The sequence below is a fragment of the Scyliorhinus canicula genome, chromosome 7, assembly GCF_902713615.1.
Source record: "Scyliorhinus canicula chromosome 7, sScyCan1.1, whole genome shotgun sequence".
NCBI classification, from domain to species: Eukaryota; Metazoa; Chordata; class Chondrichthyes; order Carcharhiniformes; family Scyliorhinidae; genus Scyliorhinus; species Scyliorhinus canicula.
In genome coordinates this window covers 50,511,527-50,531,198 of record NC_052152.1, presented here as the reverse complement: position 1 = coordinate 50,531,198, position 19,672 = coordinate 50,511,527, and the positions used below count along the sequence as shown (strand labels likewise).

The following is a 19,672-nucleotide window of genomic DNA, read 5'->3' as shown; positions in this document are numbered from 1 at the left end:
CATCCCATGCGGCACTGGCTGTCCTGTGGCTCACTCCCAAGTGAACACAACATCCCTCCTGGCCTCAACCGCATCTAGGAGTCTCCCCAGGTCTGCATCCCCGAATCGTGGGGCCAGTTGTTTCGGTGCCATGGCGAGCTAGTTGTACAAGTGCTGTTTAAGTGCTGCTCTCCCTTGTTAGTAGGGGGGTGGTGCAGTCGAGCACGGCCCCGGCGAATCAGCTGGCGAGGCTTCATTTGAGGCATGAAGCCCATGGGGCCTCGTTAAGTGAACCAATTAACATTGAATAGTGTTGCCGGCCTTGCCGGGCCGAGTGCCGGGAGGCTCGTGGCAATTCTCACTCGCTTCCACACAGAAACCTTTCCGCAGAATCATGACCCTCTATATTCTTGTTTAAAATGGCAGATTCAGCAAGAGATTATTTCAATGCATTATTGCCAACTAAAATGCAGTAAAACTGTTTTTGACGGTATCACTTATATTGAAGGCTGTAAGATAATGTAAGAGTTAGACATCTATTTGTGGCGCAAGATGTTTGCATAAACCTAAATGTATTGTTGAAACTGATACTGCCTTTGTTTAAATTGGGATACTGGACAGTCCTGAGCAACAGCCCACAAAACAGCTGTTACTTGCTTATCAACAGCTTAAGGCCTTGAGGTTCTATATTCAGCACCTTTCAAAGACATTTCACAGCAAATTGTATTTGTTTTTCCTTATGAATGTTCGTACCAGACTATTTATATATACATCTGTGGTGACACTGCTTGAGTCATTAATCAGTGATTATTGTCACAGTAATGCTCAGTCCAATTCAGCTGATCAAATTTAATTATCACCAAATAATTAATGTTACCAATAGTGCATAATACATTCACATAGGGTTAATTGTTATTTTAGCAGACGTATTATGCCATTTAAAAGATGGCATAATGGTTGCATTAAAATAGCAAGCAAAATAAATCTAATGCAAAATTATAGAATGCTGAGTCACTAACATCAGTAACAACAATTTGTATCACTTCAATCAAATGAAAAGTTTGCAGCCTCACCTTTAAAAGAATGTCCAACCTTAGAGACAGAGGGAACTAGGCCAGGCCATTGACTGATGGTAACAAAATAAAACCAAATCTCAGAAGCATTGGATGGAATTTTACTGGCCGTCAGATAGTGGGCCAGGAGGTGAGAGAGGCTGTTAAATATCATAAAACCGTGTCAAGTCAACTCCTCACTCAATTGCACTGCTGGGAAACTTGCCCTGTCTGCCTCACGGGTGTGTGTGTGTGTGGGGGGGGGTGGGGGGGTGGGGGGGTGGGGGGGGGGGGGGGGGGGGGGGGGCAGGGGCCTGCTGGCGCTGGCATCTCTGAGGATTCCCGAAGGGCAACATTGGACTGGAGGCTCCATGACTCCAGACAGAGCCGACAGTGACAAAGGACGTCTCTGTGGCCTTGACATCATCAACCGTGGAAAGTGTTCCCCTCAGAATCACCAGGGCCTGCCAACTTGGCTCCAGAAAAAAATCTTCACAACCTGGCCCATTAGGAAGGATGTGAGGATCCTTGAGAGGGTGCAGAGAAGATTTATCAGAATGATTTTAGGGGTGAATTTGCAGATCTTATTTACAATATTTTGTGAGGGCCACGAATAATCCAGCACGAGTTTGTAGAATCAAAATAAATAACTTTATTAACAATTGCATAATCGTAGCCATACTCCACTCCTGCTTACTCTCCTCTAGCTGTTCCACACTGGCCAGCTCTATTTATTCAGGTGACTCTGCTAATGATTTATCTGCCCCCTCATTGGGGAAGCTCATACTCACTAAGGATTGTGGGATTGCTATTAATCGCCAGCCAGTAGTAATCAGCCAGGTTTGGTTGGAGAAGCTGAGCTTGTTTTCCTTGGAGTCAAGGAGATTGAGGGTGATTTGTTACAGGTGTACAAGGCTATGACGGATTGGGAGAAGATAGGTAAGAAACATTTCTTCTCATTAGCTGATAGTACAAGGACTAGGGGACAATGTTTTGGGCAAGAAATATGGCGGAATGTGAGGAAGCGCTTTGTTCAGTGAGTAGGAATGCCCTGGATCTCATTGCCTACAAAATTGTTGGAAGCAGTGACCATCAATGATTTCAAAAGGAAATTGGATGGGCACTTGAAGGAAATAAACTTCTTTTTACTTATTTATTTAAACTTTATTTAGGCAGGTGAGTCAATTGAAAGCCAATTCTCATTTTGAGTGGTAACTTCACAGATGCTGAATGACAGCTGTGTATATCGAGCCTCCACAATTTTAGCTTCAGATTTACAAAATTGCAATTTGTTCTTTTTACATTTGTGGTATGGTCTAAACTATCTGCTGTTTGGATAAAGACTATAAGATTTAACATTGGTTTGTGTGCTGTGGGTGCTGGTCAATTGGCTAGATGGCTAGCGTGTGGATGCGATTAATGACAACAGGACAGGGTTTGATTCCTATTCTGGCTGAGGCAGACTCAGGGCCTAGCTGCCTCTGCGACCCTTCTCTAGTAAACCATCATGGCGCTTTGCAGTGGTTCAGCAAATTACTGCCATGGACTTGCCTTTGGGCAGAGAATTGAAGATGATAGGGGGGATTTTCTGGCCTCCCAGTGGTGTTTTTCTCATGGCGGGACAGCAGCATGCCGTTCGCTGGTGGCAGGATCCTCTTGTCCCACAGCTGTCAACTCACGCCACCGGGAAACCGAGTGCAACGCCGGGGGGTGGGGCGGGAGGGGGGGGGGAGGGGGCAGAAGATCCCGCCAGCTTGAACAGCTGGAGAATTCCAGCCGATGTCTGCCATCATGGAGCATGTACAGTTTAGGCCAAACGCACAGCAGATGGTACCATTTGAACAAAAGTCAAATATAATTTATGCCTGTGACATGCACTCTGAGTTTTCTGGCTGTTTCCTGCAAATGCCTTTAAATTATACTCATCCAGCAGTAAGATGCCACACAGGATTTTCCTTTGGATGGTGTGAGTGGATTGGCTGCTCATTATATATCCCACTTGATTATCCTTTACAGTAGATAGTTCAGCCTTTCGGGGCTGTTACCCCTTTTAGACAATCAGTGAAAATGAAAATTAACCCATCCGCAGGCATATTGCATTCATGGGATATCTTTTTGCCTGCTTCTTTCACAGAGGCATTATCCTATTAGACAGAATGAGTTAATGCATCTGCTAAAATCAAAATCAAAGGCATTTCCAAATGAACTTTTGGACAAGGAGATCAATTTCAAGGCCGCAATGATTGCTTAGCTTGGTAACGTCATCAAAGCTAAGAACTAAGCAGGGCTCTGAATGGCCAGGGAGGAGACTAAAAGACACGGTCCCTCTCCCTTAGAAACCCATGTTCACCTCTTAGTGGCTATATCAGGAGTACCATTAATGGCCTAAGAATAGGTTACCAGTCAGTGGCAGTATTGTGTGTGTTTGTGTATGTGTGTGATTCTAGAATGTTCCCTATGGATTGAAAGATGTAAGAATTTAATTTGCTTACTTATAACAGGATTGAATGTGACAATAGAGTTCAGTTGTGGTGCATCTTTATTAAGAGGAACCGTAATATTGCACTTTCACAGACTTCAGGAGGGACCTGGTATTTCACTTTTTATTCATTTACATCGGGTTCCCGATCATGTACAAACCTGAGTTACTGGTAGTGTGCATTCAATTAGAGCCCACCCCACCAGCATGATGTCATGGGACCTGCCCCTTCCATTTTATTTTGCCAAAATGTCTAAAAATACAGTCGGAAAAACCAGCAGCACAGCCAGCAGACTACAATTTTCCCGGCTGATATTTGCCAAAACAAATGGCAAAATTCCACACAAGGTCTCAGCCTGATATCCAGGTTTTTCTCTGGAAGCTTCTCTATTTTGTTAGCTTTCAAGCTCCATTTCGAGCAATCTAATACAGTTACATAGATCAGAGAACATAATCAAACACAGATCAATCAAACCATTGAACACTACAGCTTCCCTAAGCCATTATCCCACTCAAGCCTCCAGTCACCTCTATTCAACTCTGAAACTCCATATCTAAATAAAGCCTTGCGTCTCTCTCAGCACCTTTGAAAACCTTCTTAAAATCCAAATGTTACCCAGGCTCTCCAAGTCTCACACCACAGGTTGGCACCTGTTTCATCATTCTTTTTACCTATTTCTCCCAGTTCCATCATGCAGTGTGGCACTACCACTGTATTAAATAAGATAGATTCAGAACAGCGCTGGCAACTCAAAATTGTGCATCCATGTGTCTTGGGGGGCAGTATTAGCAGCAGAATTGCACTCAACAACAGTCTGTAGCCTCATAGCCCACCATATTCCCCACACTATCATTACCACCAAGCCTAGGAATTGAACTTACTTCAATGGAGAATGAGGGACAGCATACCCAATAATAAAGTTACAACACAAGGAAGGACTTCTTACATGCAAAACATAGAAGACAGTATGTAATAGACAAAGTGAAGCAATCCCGCAACCAACAAATAAGATCAAAGCTATGCAGTCCTACTATATCCAGTCCTAAATGGTGGTGGACAACTCAACAACTAACTGAAGGAAGATGCTCGACAAATATCCCTTCCTCAATGACAGTTCATCTAGAACATCAGTGCAAAAGACAAAGTTGAAGCATTTCTTTTTTTAAAATATTTTTATTCTCCTCCTTTTTCACATTTTCTCCCAAATTTACACCCAACAATAAACAATAATCAGTAATGAATGTAATGTCAATCCCCATATCAATAATAACGATCCCATCCTCCCACAAACCCCAGACACTGGCCTGTATGTTAACATATACAAGTGACAAAAAGGAATCAGGAATCACCCATGGTCACCATTAACACATACAGACCCCTCCTCCCAACCCTCCCAGCCGCACCCTCCCCTCTAATGTTTGATGCGATCCAATTCTCAAAAGTCATAATAATAACGCCCATGAATTGTCGAACCCCTCCATCCTTTCCCTCAGTTCAAATTTGACCTTCTCAAGAGTCAAGATTTCCAGCAGGTCCCCCGCCACACCAAGGTACAGGGTGGAGAGGTTGATCTCCATCCCAATAGGATCCGCGTATGGGCGATCAACGAAGCGAAGGCTCCAACATTTGCCTCTACGCCTGTTTCTAACCCTGAATATGGCCTCCTGAGGGCCGAGTCCAGTTTCACGTGCACCACTTTAAAGATTACCCTAAAAACCTCCTTCCAGTAATCCTCCAGCTTTGGACAGAACCAAAACATATGAACGTGGTTTGTGGGGGCACCCCCCGCAATATTCACACATGTCTTCTACCCACTCAAAGAGCCGGCTCATCCTCACCCTTGTAAGGTGCACTCTAAACACCACCTTCTGCTGTATCAGCCCCAACCTCGTACATGAGGTGGAGGTGTTCACCTTCCTGAGCATCTCACAGCAGAACCCCCTTCTCCATACCCTCTCCCAACTCTTCCTCCCACTTTGCCTTGATCCTCTCCAGCGGCGCCTTCTTCTCCTCCAAAATAGCCCCGTAAACCGCTGATACTACCCCCTTCTCCATTCGTCCATTAATCGTCAGCACCTCCTCCAGCTATGTGGAAGCTGGCTCTACTGGGAAGTTCTGTGTCACCTTTCTGGCAAAATCTCGAACCTGCATGTATCTAAATATTTCCCCCTGCTCCAACCCATACTTCACTCCCAACTCCTTCAATCCCGCATAACAACCCCCAAAGAAACAAATCTTTTAGTGTCCTAATTCCTTGCTCCTCCCATCTCTGAAAATTTCCATCCCACTTCCCTGGCTCAAATATATGGTTGCCCCGAACCGCATTTCCCTTAACTCTGCCCCCAACCCGAAGTGCTGTCAAAACTGCCTCCAAATTCTCAACAAAGCTATTACTACCGGACTCCATGAATATCTCCCCAGGGCCATCAGGAGCGCCGCTGTCACTAGCGCCTTCAATCCCAACCCCCTACCCAAACTCTCCTCCATTCTGACCATTAGGAGTCAACCCCTCTGACCCAGCTCCATACCTTCTCCACATTCGCCGCCCAGTAATAATACATCAGGTTCGGAAGACCCAAACCCCCTGCCTGCCTTCCTTTCTGTAGTAGCACCTTTTTAATTCTTGCCTCCTTCTCTCCCCATATGAACGAGGTAGTCAACCCTTCAATCTCTCTAAAAAATGTCTTTGGCAGGAAAATCGGCAGGCATTGAAAAATAAACAGGAATCGCGGCAGCACATTCATTTTAACCACCTGTACCCGACCCGCCAGTGACAGAGGGAGACCATCCCACCTTCCCAGGTCAGCTTCGGAGAATCTCCGGCAGGAGGCGCGAATCCCGCCCCACCGCCCCGATGCCGGCTGCCCTATTCGCCGGCAATGTTTATCGGTCTGTGGCGGGATTCCCGCCACGCCGGTCGGGGACCGTTTACAGTGGCCCCCCAGCTATTCTCTGGGCCCCGATGGCTGATCAACCATCCAGTTTGGCCAGCCCGTGTGAATTATTCACCTCACCCATGGTGGGACCTGGCAGATGAGTGTGCGGGGGTGGATCTCGGTGGGGCACAGGGGGTCCAACCCCAGGGGGGCCCCCATGATGGCCTGACCCGCGATTGGGACCTATCGATCTGCAGCCGGGCATGTTCCTGAGAATCCCCGTACATGCGGGGAAATACGTTGGTCATTCCACGCATGCGCGAGATCATGCCGGCCGTTCCATGCATGCCCGAACTCGCACCAGCCCTTCAGCGCCTGCTGGAGCAGCGGGAACGACTCAGGCGGCAACCTAGCCCCCTAGAAAGGTGAGGAGCGGGATTCACTGCAAATGGGGTTACCGGTGCCAACGACTCCCGTGTCAACGGCCCCCCAAGGTGAGGAATTCTCACCTTTCTAGGGGGCTAGGTTGCCGAAGGGCCGGCGCATGTTCGCGCATGTGTGGAACGGCCGGCATGATCTCGGGCATGCGCAGGGGTGCTCTCTTCTCCGCGCCAGCCCCCAGGCAACATAGGGGAGCCCAAAGGGGCCCGGCCCGGAGGAAAGAAGTCCACCACGGAACAAGCCCGCCCGCAGATTGGTAGGCCTCGATCGCGGGCCAAGCCACCGTGGGGGCACCCCCCCCCGGGGTCAGATCCCCTGCGCCCCCCCGAGGACTGCAGCTGCACACTCACCTGCCAAGTCCCGCTGTGTGTGAGGTGAGTAATTCACGGCATCAGAACTGGCCAAAACTGGATGGCCGCTCAGCCCATTGGGGCCCAGAGAATCGCCAGCGGGGCCGCTGTCAATGGCCCCCAACCGCCGTGGTGGGAAATCCGGCCGCCGCCCAAAAAACGGCGCCGGAGAATAGGGTAGCCGGTGGCGGGGGGCCGGGGCAGCGGGGCGGGATTCCCACCTCCCCCCGGGGATTCTCCGACCCAGCAGGTCAGAGAATTCCTGTCGAGAATTCCTCACCTTAGGGGCCGTTGACGCCGGAGTCGTTGGGGCCGGCTATCCCGCCGGCGTGGGGACATTTTCAGAGAATCCCTCCCCCCATATCAAGAAACAGCTGAAGAAATTGGATACTGCAAAGACTATGGTCATAACATTGCATCGCACAAGTGCCAGGCAATGACCATCTTCAACGAGAGAATCTAATCAGCGCCCCTTGATATTCAGTGGTCTTACCATCACTGAATCCCCTACTATCAACATCCTGGGGGTTGCGGTTGACCAGAAGCTGAACTGGATTTGTTATATAAATACTGTTGTTATTAGAGCAAGCCAGAAGCTAGTAATCATGCAACGAGTAAGTCACCTCCTGACTCCCCAAAGCATGTCGACCACCTACAAGGCACAAGTCAGGAGTGTGATGGAATATTCTCCACTTGTCCGGATGAGTGCAACGCCAACAACACTCAAGAGGCTTGACACCATCCAGGACAAAGTGGTCCTCTTGATTGGCACCCCATCCACAAACATTCACTCCCTTCGCCACCGATGCACAGTGGCAGCAGTGTATGACATCTACAAGATGTACTGGAGGATCACACCAAGGCTCCTTCGGCAGCACCTTCCACACCCACAACTGCTCCCATCCGGAAGAACAAGGGCAGCAGATACCTGGGAACACCACCACCTGGAGGTTTCCCTCCAAGTCACTAACCTTCCTGATTTGGAAATATATCGCCGTTCCTTCACTGCCGCTGGGTCAAAGTCCTGGAGCTCCCTCCCTAACAGCACTGCAGGTGTACCTACACATATACGATCAGGGTCATGTGCCACATACCTAGGATATTGGTCACAACTTGGCACATGACCCTGATCATCTACACTAATGTTTTCAACTCCAAAAGGTGGATAAGATTACTCCCCTACCTTTATGGCAGGCTCATGCAAAATTGATCCTAGTCCGCCCATGCTACTGTTCCCCAGATAGCAGTTAATATTTCACCAGGTATAAATACACCAATCCTCTGATTTTACAGACATCAGTGGTCAGTTGGTAAATGGACATAGCCCCAAGATGTTGAGCAGTATCCCAGAATAGCAATCTGCCTTCCACAATCCTCTGGAGGCTTTCACAGGCCTCTACCACCCACCCAACAACCACTCATTGAGCAAACATCATTTTCAGCAGCTTCCACAGAGGCAGTTTTACCCTCTCTTATAATTTCATTCATGTGGTGACTATGCTTCTCAAATCCACCCCCCCCCACCCCCACCCCCCCCCCGCCCCCCCCCCCCCCCCCCCCCCCCCCCCCCACCCCCCACCCCCGCAGCTTGAAATGACCGGACACAATTTGATCTTCCTCTAATTCATTCTATTCCACGTCATTCATCGCATTTAATATTTTCACCTATTTCAACAGTATTTACTGCTTCTCTAAAGTAGCTAAATCTAAACTGTTTATGAGTAATGATAAATATAGTTGCATTGTCAATAATCAAACTGCGTCATACCTGCCCATGCGGCTGAGATTTCATTTGATTCCCTGAACCCTCAGACAGACTAGTGTATTCATCCACATCTACCTCAATGCTGGTTCATTCCTGGAATTCCCTGAAGTCCTGATGCTGCATTTTACTCTACAATGCCATAGTTTTGTTTACAACATGGGAGTAGTCCCCTATCCACTAAATTAATCATCACCGGTACTACCACACGGCATACATTCTAATATCATACCGTTCCTGTGGGTATAACAAGCTGTCAGTTCTTTGGGCCTGAGGTATGTTTGGGGCATCTTGCATTATTATTTGTGCAAGGAAAGGCCGGGAGTGGTCCATATCCATAGAATGCCTACAGTGAAGAAGGAGGCCATTCATCCCATCTGGTTTGCACTGATATTATGAAAGAGCACCAGACCCAGGCCCACTCCACTGCCCTATTCCCAAAACACCACCTAACCTGCACATTCCTGGACACGAAGGGCATCTTTGAACTGTAGGAGCAAACCGGAGCACCCGGAAGACACCCGCACAGACCTGGGTAGAATGTGCAAACTCCACACTGTCACCCAAGGCTGGTATTGAACCCGGGTCCGTAGTGCTGTGAGGCAGCAGTGCCAACCACTATGCTACTGTGCCGCCCTTGACTGAGTTCTGAAGGAGAGCCATATTAGACTTGAAACGTTAACTCTGGGCGGTACCAAGTGGACATGCTGCGCCGGAAAGGCAGCTCATCGCAGCACAGCGTGGCTTTTGAAAGCTGGGAGAACACGCTACAGGGATCTACCCGGCTCACAATGCCTTGCAAGATTCAATTAAATCTCATGAGGCACTGCGATGTGAATCCCGTCTACATTGGGCGGGATTACGTTTTAACAAATCTGCATATGAGAAAGAGGTAGAAAGCCTCACTCTAATGTACAAATTCCCGAGATACCTGAGACTTTGGGATTCAACCCCTTCACTTCAGAGATCTCGAAGGAGCGCCTTTCAGCACTGGTCCCCACAAACGGGGACCATATTTAAGGGCAGTCGAAGGCCCCCCAGTTGCATGCCCTTTTAGCAGAGTGGTGCCCTGGTACTGCAAAGGTTCCCAGGTGGCACTGCCAGCGGGCATGGGCATTTTCAGGTTGGCACTGCCCAGGTGCAAAGCTGGCATTTTTTGCGCATGTGCAATTGGGCTGGGGTTGCTCGGCATGGGTGTTGGCGGGGTTGTGGGGGAGCCAAGGACCGTCCTACATTGTGTTTGGGCTGCGGGCTGGGGGTGGGGGGGGGGGGGGAGGTCAGGGAATGTTTCAGGGGTCTCGGAGATTGGGACACCATTTTTTTTGTTTTTTTGTTTTTTTATAAATTTAGATTAGCCAATTATTTTTTCCAATTAAGGGGCAATTTAGCGTGGCCAATCCACCTACTCTGCACATTTTTGGGTTGTGGGGGTGAAACCCACGCAGACACGGGGAGAATGTGCAAACTCCACACGGACAGTGACCCAGAGCCGGGATCGAACCTGGGACCTCAGCGCCGTGAGGCGGTTGTGCTAACCACTAGGCCACCGTGCTGCCCAGGACACCATTTTTAAATGGTGTCCTAATCTCTCTGTACAATGGGGAGTTCCGGCGACTGGAGCTCCCCACTGGACAAAACGGGGCTATGTGAAACCTTGGCTGCGCGTTCCCTGTTCAGGCCCCTTATTCCATGCAATTCGCTAGAGGACTTTGTTCTCTTTTGGGGGAATCAAGCCCTCTGTTTCTCTCTCACAGATGCTGCCAGATCTGTTAAGCTTTTCTAGCATTTTCTGCTTTAATTTCAGGTTTCCACCAGTTGCTATATTTTGCTTTGTACCTAGGCAGTGTCACCTGGATGCCCTGCAGTCTGCTCATCTTGTTACTTGAGCAGCTTAGTTTCTGATCTTTATCCTCGCACACATAGACGCCTACCTCGTGAGCTGGAAATTGCTTCCAATGAAATGTCTTGTTATCTCCCTGGTGTCACCAACAACATCCATTCTTTCATAAACTAGTGGTCTCCATGTCCATGACTCTGTTACTTGTAGCTTTGGGGACGTTTTTCACTCCCAAGAATCTTATTTTTTTTAATACATTTTTGCCAATTAAGGGGCAATTTAGTACAGCCAATCCACCTACTCTGCACATCTTTGGGTTGTGGGGGCCAAACCCACACAAACATGGGGAGAATATGCAAACTCTACATGGACAATGACCCAGGGCCGGGATCGAACCTGGGACCTCAGCGCCGTGAGGCAGCAGTGCTAACCACTGTGCCACTGTTCCGCCTCTCCCCGGAATATTATGTTGGGCTTAAATATCCATATATCCTATAAAACATTAAACAAAACACAATTTTGCTCAGTGGGCAGATTTGATCACAGGCTTATTATTGCGACTTATTACAGTTTGGGTTTTATATACAGAATAAATACACTTATTCAAGCTTCCTTGCCGTTGTTTTCTGCTTACCTGCTGCTCTTTCTCTCTTGGAGATATTTGAGCAGTTCATTACCACATTTTAAGCACGTGTTCTAAAAAAGAATTACATTTCTTCAAACTTCTGAAGTGCCTGTAATTAAAACAAAAATAAAGTTAATGAAAAAATGTAACATATTTAATAAAAGGAAACCTGGAAGCCTTCACACAAAACGGACAGTTCAAAGGTCCTTTCTCTTTGCAGCTTGTAAATCTCAACAGCCACAGCTTCTTAAAGAGACAGAATGGCATAACTTAGTTTTAATTTCCCCACAACTCTTTTTTTTCTCTCAGAGAAAAGCAATAATAAATAAAATCCCAACATTTAATTGATCCCCATGGATCCACACTTACCTTTACATAATGTTAAACTGACACAGACGCATTTAGTAATCATAGCCACATTTTCATGTTTCCATGTACCCGAGAATGTGAACTATGATGAGTTATGAACTCAAAGTTCCAAAGAGCACATTAAAACTTACAAACAGACATTATTATCAGAGATTTCCTTTGCATTCTCCATTCTTGCAGCATTTGTCTTGACATCTGTCATGATCTGCAAACATGCAGCTAATGAACACATAGAATAGGACACGACCAATGAGCAGTCAGGACATTCAGGGGTAGTATCTCACTATAAAAGCAATGAGGCACTCACACCCCTCCTCTTTCCACAGACCAACATCTACAGAGTGAGATGAGATGTATCCTCAGCATCACACCCCAGCATTGGCTTAGAGCAAGGCTGGTTCAGTTAGACTGAGTTATGACATTTAGATTAGCAGAGAGTCGAACTCATTGAGAACTGTGCTAATAGTTCAATAAAACACATTGAACTCACTTCAAAGCCTGGAGCATCTTTTACTCAAAACTGCATCAAGTGGCAGCTTGTGTTATTCCAAATTACATAACACAGCATGTTCAATCTAGATAGTTCAACTCAGAAAGATCCGTGATGACCAGCGAATGTATACCGGCACAATGGAAAAGATTCCGGCTCCTCACCAGCTCAGGACCTCCGGCAATCTCAGTGCCAACTGCGGACATTCAAGCAGAAATTTCAGCTTTACTTCAAAGCATCAGACCTCAATTGTGCGTCTGATGCATGGAAGATAGACCTTTTCCTCACCACAGCGGGTGATCACGCCTTGGAAATATTCAACTCCTTTCACTTTGCCGAAGACCAGGACAAGACAAAGTTTCAGACCATCCTGGACAGGTTTGATAGCCACTGTGAGGTGGACACCAACAAAATCTTCAAGCGCTACATATTCAAGCAGCGATTGCAAGGTAAAGATGAATCCTTCAACTCATATTGAACTAACCTTAGACTGTTAGTGCAATCCTGCAACTACGGTGATATTACTGACTCCATGATCAGAGACCAAATCGTTTTCGGAGTTCACTCTGAGAGAGCAGTTGCTGAAGATCAAGCATATGACCCTGCCAGTCGCGATTGAAACATGCACAGTGCATGAGCACGCTGAAAATCGCTACTTCCAGTACAAAACGGCAGAAAATGATAAACTAGCCTCCCACGAGGCAGAGAGTGTGCAGGCCATCTCCCGGATGCAGCGCCTCAACATTGACGAAAGCGGTCATTTTGCACACTCTTCCTGGGAACCGACGCATGCGCGATGCGAACGGGATAACGAAGCGGCCGAAACCCGCACTGTGCAGGTGCAGGCGTCTGAGAACTGCACTGCTCATGTGCAACGGCGCAAGGGACGTCAGGACGCCAACGTCATGACGTGTTTGAACTGTGGCACCGTCCATTTAAAGAAACACTGCCGTGCAAGAGGCAGACGCTGTTTAAGCTGCAGGACGCCAGGCCTCTATGCAGCCCTGTGCAGATCTGCACCGCCAATCAGGAGCCAGCACTTCCAATTCCGACGACGGCGCATCCGGAGTGTGCAACAACCCCTACAGGATTCTGATCCTGGCAGTGCAATGGATCCAGATGATGAATGCCTGGACAACGCCTACCGTGTGGGCATTATTACAACGTGTGAATATGTCACACCAGACTCATCGCAAGTCCAGTCAATCCTAGCTGTGGATTCTGAGGACGAATGGCGAGCAGTGATGAAGGTCAACCACTGCCCCATCCAGTTCAAGCTGGACACAGGTGCCTCTGCCAACCTCCTCTCACAGACAGACTTCAGATGCATTAAGAAGCCCCCCACGGTCCTTCCAGCTGCCTGCAAGCTCCTGGATTACAACGGGAATGTATCGCTGCACTGGGATTCTGCCATCTGTAGCATGGTAGCACGGTAGCATTGTGGATAGCACAAATGCTTCACAGCTCCTGGGTCCCAGGTTCGATTCCGGCTTGGGTCACTGTCTGTGCGGAGTCTGCACATCCTCCCCGTGTGTGCGTGGGTTTCCTCCGGGTGCTCCGGTTTCCTCCCACAGTCCAAAGATGTGCAGGTTAGGTGGATTGGCCATACTAAATTGCCCTCAGTGTCCAAAATTGCCCTTAGTGTTGGGTGGGGTTACTGGGTTATGGGGATATGGTGGAGGTGTTGACCTTCGGTAGGGTGCTCTTTCCAAGAGCCGGTGCAGACGCGATGGGCCGAATGGCCACCTTCTGCACTGTAAATTCTATGATCTACGATCTGCACGTATCCAACCGACACACACAAGCACGGTTACACTTTGAAATTGTTCAGCCAGACAGGGTTTCCCTACTAGGTGCGCACGCCTGCAAGAAGCTGAACCTCATTCAAAGGGTTTACACCACCACATCCTCCCATGTGGATCTTCAGGCCGGCATTGACGACATCACCGCCAACTATCCAGATGTGTTCAACGGGATGGGCACACTGCCGTATAGATACAAGATTCTGCTATGACCTGATGCCAAGCCAGTGGTCCATGCACCACAACAAATCCCTGCTCCACTGAGAGAGCGCCTGAAGGCACAGCTCAAGGATCTTCAGCAAAAAGACATCCTATCCAAGGTCACCGAACCGACAGACTGGGTCAGCTCGATGGTGTGCGTAAAGAAGCCTTCGGGGGACCTGCACATCTGCATTGATCCCAAGGATCACAATAAGAATGTCATGCGGGAACACTACCCCATCCCGAAGTGGGAGGAAAGCGCGAATGAGATGGCACACGCGCGCTTCTTCATCAAATTGGATGCACTACAGGGATTTTGGCAAATCCAGCTGGAAGAATCCAGCAGAAGGCTCTGCACCTTCAACACGCCTTTTGGCAGATACTGGAACAATTGCATGCCATTTGGCATCATCTCGGCATCGGAGATATTCCATCGCATCATGGAGCAGATGACGGAAGGCTTTGAAGTGGTTTGTGTGTCCGTGGATTACATCATCATATGGTCCATGACCCCTGAAGATCATCTGTCCAGTCTCCAGAAGGTATTCTGCCATGTACATGCCAACGGCGTAAAGTTAAACAGGTCCAAATGTTGTTTTGGCACATCAACATTCAAGTTCCTAGGCGACCAGATCTCACAGCATGGTGTGTGCCCGGACACAGACAAAATCAGGGCCATCGAGGCGATGAAGGTCCCTGAGGACAAAAAGGCAGTGCTGTGCTTCTTGGGTATGGTCAATTTTCTGGGCAAGTTCATTCTAAACATGGCCCCACACACACCATGGCTCTACGCAACCTGGTGAAAAAGTCAACTGCCTTTGAGTGGAAGGCGGCACACCAGACAGAGTGGCTGGAGCTGAAAGCCAAGTTCACCACTGCACCAGTCCTGGCATTCTTCGACCCGGATCGGGAGACAAAGATATCCACAGATGCGAGTCAGGTGGCATCGGTGCAGTGTTGCTTCAACGAGATGACACATCATCCTGGGCACCAGTATCCTACGCATCAAGGGCGATGACGCCCACTGAAACCAGATATGCTCAGATTGAGAAGGAGTGCTTGGGTCTTCTCACCGGCATCCTCAAATTTCATGATTATGTCTACGGCCTGCCGACATTCACTGTCAAGACGGATCATAGGCCTCTGGTCCACATCATCCACAAGGACCTGAACGACATGACACCTCGGTTACAAAGAATCCTGCTTAAACTTTGGAGGTATGACTTCAACTTGGTGTACACACCTGGCAAGGAGCTCATCATCGCTGATGCATTGTCCCCCTCCGTCACCTCGCCCAGTGAGCCGCTGGAGATCATCCAGCACATCGAATCGCAGGTGCAGCTGTGTGCTAGCACTCTCCCAGCAACAGATGAGAAGGTAGTTCTCATCCGTGATAAGACAGCCAAAGACCCCCTCTTGCAGCGCATCATCCACAACCTTACCAATGGCTGGCAGAAAGGGCAGTGCCCACAATTTTACAACGTGAAGGATGACCTGACGGTGATTGATGGTATCCTCCTCAAGCTGGACAGGATTGTCATTCCGCTCAGTCTCCAGAGCTTGGTGCTGCACCAGATTCATGAGGTACACCTGGGCATCGAGAAGTGCAGACGCAGAGCCCGGCAAGCTGTCTACTGGCCCGGCATCAGCCAGGACATCACGAACATGGTCCTGAACTGTGCTACCTGTCAGCGGTTCCAGCCAGCGCAGAGCAAGGAGACGCTCCAACAGCATGACATAGTGATCTCTCCGTGGTCCAAGGTTGGCATCGATCTCTTTCATGCGAATGGTCACGATTACGTATTGATCATCGACTATTTCTCGAATTACCCTGAGGTGCTGAAGCTCCCGAACCTCACCTCTCGGACAGTCATCAAAGCCTGTAAGGAGATGTTCTCAGGGCATGGCATCCCAATCACCGTCATGAGCGACAATGGCCTGTGCTTTACCAGTCGAGAATGGTCCATGTTTGCCAGGTCATACAATTTCCAGCATGTCACCTCCAGTCCGCACTATCTGCAGTCCAATGCAATAGTCGAGAAAGGGATGCACATTGTGAAACAGCTCATCTGCAAGGCCACGGACTCTGCTTCTGACATACACCTTGCACTGCTCACGTACAGGGCGACTCCATTGTCCACTGGCATGTCGCTGGCACAACTCCTGATGAACAGGGGCCTGCGGACGACGCTTCCAGCCATACACCTGCCCAACCTGGATCACCTCCCGGTGCTGCAGAAGATGCAGCAGCTCAGAAACCGTCAAAAGCAGGGCTATGATGCCCATGCCACCGATCTGGATGTGCTATCCCCGGCAAACACTGTCAGGATCAAGATACCGGATGGTGGGTGGTCTGCCACATCTGTCGTTGTTCGACAGGCCACGCCCCGCTCTTATGTTGTATGTGCAGCTGATGGCTCCATCGTGCGAAGGAATCGACGGACACTGCGCAAAGTTGCCTGCCCGCAACCACTTTCTCCTCCATTTCCATATGTTGAATTGCCACCTCCTGATACCTCGCACCACGAGGCCACCAGTCAGGCTTCCATCCCGCCTGTCAAGGCGCCGTCGTCCCCTCCGCCACCTCTCCGGCGGTCAACCAGGATCAGGTGCAAGCCTCAGAGACAGGACTTGTGAACGTTTGTTTTCTTTGCTCTGTTCTGTTGTCCTTCATCAGTCACGTTAGACAGACTCATTCACATGTAAATACATGCACATACGCCAACAAAACATTAAAACAAAGGGGAGATGTCATGATATGCAGCTAATGAACACATGGAATAGGACACGACCAATGAGCAGTTGGGACACTCAGGGGTGGTATCTCACTATAAAAGGGATGAGGCACTCACACCCCACCTCTTTCCACAGACCAACATCTACAGAGTGAGACAGGGTGTATCCTCAGCATCACACCCCAGCACGTGGCGTAGAGCAAGGCTGGTTCAGTTAGACTGTGTTACAACATTTAGATTAGCAGATAGTCGAAATCATTGAGAACTGTGCTAATAGTTCAATAAAACACATTGAACTCACTTCAAAGACTGGAGCATCTTTTACTCAAAACTGCATCAAATGGCAGCTTGTGTTATTCCAAATTGCATAACACAACATCTTCAAGCTTAAAGTAGAACTCAAGTCACACACCACCCTGACCTGGACATATATCACTGCTCCTACACTATCACCGGAAAGAAATTCTGGAAATTCCTTCCTAACAGCACTGTGGGTTCACATAAACCAGATCATTTGTAGCAAATCAAGAATTCTGCTCACTGCCACCTGTAGGACTCTTAAACAGGGGATCTCACTCCCTTCTAACATCCGGAGACGGTACTAAGTATCGTGACACAAAACAAACTTTGGATATGTTTTCCACTTATGTGGAAAATCTTTATTAACCCACTAAGCCATTGTATATACTAACAACACCACTGCTCAGTCAGTCCCGAATGCAGCAGCTCATATCCGCTGAACAAATTCTTTAGCACGACTTCCCGTGACTGCCCAAGTCATACATCTCTGGCTGCAGCAAGAATGTCTTTGTGGGCTCTGGCTTTATACTCCTTTCTGAATCTAATCTGTCGACACAAGGTAATATCTTGAATAGTTTGTGTTCAGCGCCTTATCAATCCCACCATGGCTATGCAAGACTTACTGCATGTGGTTATTGCCTGCTCTCAGCAGGGGGTGTCTCCAACAATCTTCATCTTGATAAGGCATGAAGGATGCCATTTACACATATCCAGAAAGGCCATTGTCTCTGAGAGTTATTGTAGACAGAGAGTCTGGGTGCAATTATTCTGAGCAACCACCTCAATAACATGTCCTGACATGTCTGTGTGTGTGTATGCGTCCCTGTTCAGTTAAGCTGTCTTTATTTTTACTAAGTCCAATACGAGCCCCAACAATGGTGTCTTTGGTCAGAATTCATCTCCCTCCGTCCCAATATCCTCCTCATTCTATGTTTCCATCACTTGGCGTCGAGCTCCGCACGCTGGTCCACGCGACAACTGGTTACATTGAATCATAAACAGAAATACAAGACATTAAAAATGACTTATAGCGGAACAGAAATACATAAAATATCAAAACAGGGCTGGGCAACAAATGCTGACCTAGCCAGGAACGCCCACATTGCATAAAAGAATACAAAGAAACCTATTGTCCTAATTGAAGCCCTTTGATGTTCTTTATATGGCAATGCTACTGTATAAATGCAACTTATTCCTATTGCTATCAAACCTTCCTCAACGGCTTGTTTTCATCCACAACCCTAATTTTGCCATTCCATTAAAATTGGGTGTACACATATATATGGCACAATTTTAAAAGATTTCTAGCAACAGAGATACTGAAGAAAGTAAGTGATGGGGAGGAAATCTCAAAAAGGTCCAGACAAAAAAAGCATAGGGGAAAATACAACAATAAGCAAAATCCCAAGAATATGTTGGTAGACCGGGTGGTCACATAGACACTGGGATGACACGGGTAGAAAAGGAGTCATATTTTGGGGAGCATGTGAGTTCCCCCCGGGGCATGGACAGACAAACAGCTGCTCAGTGTTATCAGTAAACCATTATTATTGTTACTCCCTGGTCGCCAGTCGCTGTGACCCAGTACTTTATACACGATGTCAGGAGTTGGCAGAATGGAACAGGGAATTTGCCAAATCGACCCACCCGTGTTTGATGCAAATATCGCAGACAACTGGACAGTATTCTAAAAAGAGTGGCATATCTTGTGGTACTAATCTATCAGACAAATCGAAGGAAGTGCACTCTCTTAATTTAGGCAGGCTCTGTGGCCGTTGAGAAATTTGAGTCCTTTCTTTTTCAAACAGAGGAAGAGAAGGAGGACCCCCGAGAAATTTCTCAAAGGGTTCAAGCACGCATGCATGCCAGTAAAGAACATGATATTGAATGGAATCCCGTTCAATACACCCAACCAAAAATCTTGACTCTAAAAATCCTAACAAAAACATTTACTTTTGGCACCCTCCCTGACAAACCTGAGAGAGATTGCATTTTGTGCAAGGTAGACGGAAACAAAAGTTTTTGTGATACAAGCCATGCCAAGCTCCAGCTGTGTTTGCTAAATGCTGCAACAAATGTGGCAAATGGGACAATTTTGTGAGATGCTGCAGATTCAAGCCACAGCAGTCTGCCTATACCACCATTCATATCAGAACCGGTCACTGCTCCATGGTTCGAAGCACGAACCAGGTACATGAATGGGAGCTCAGAGTAACCAACTACAATCTACTGTGAGAGTTTCAGCACCATCATGGAGAAGGGTGGGATTGCCTGCAGCAATGCAAATCGAAAATTAAGATCGACACTGGAGCAGAGTGCAATGTCGTGCCCAGATAGTTGCTGCGGGAAATTGACCCACAGGCTTTACCAGAT

The 19,672-nt window shown here is 48.0% G+C and overlaps 1 long non-coding RNA gene across 1 annotated transcript in view; it reads right to left on the bottom strand.

Annotated features, from left to right (window-relative positions):
- Positions 1 to 19,672, bottom strand: part of LOC119968954 — a 176,432-nt gene that overhangs the window by 154,542 nt on the left and 2,218 nt on the right. Inside the window, exon 2 of the long non-coding RNA XR_005461268.1 lies at positions 11,412 to 11,511. This is a non-coding gene — a long non-coding RNA (uncharacterized LOC119968954). The remainder of the gene's footprint in view (positions 1 to 11,411; positions 11,512 to 19,672) is intronic.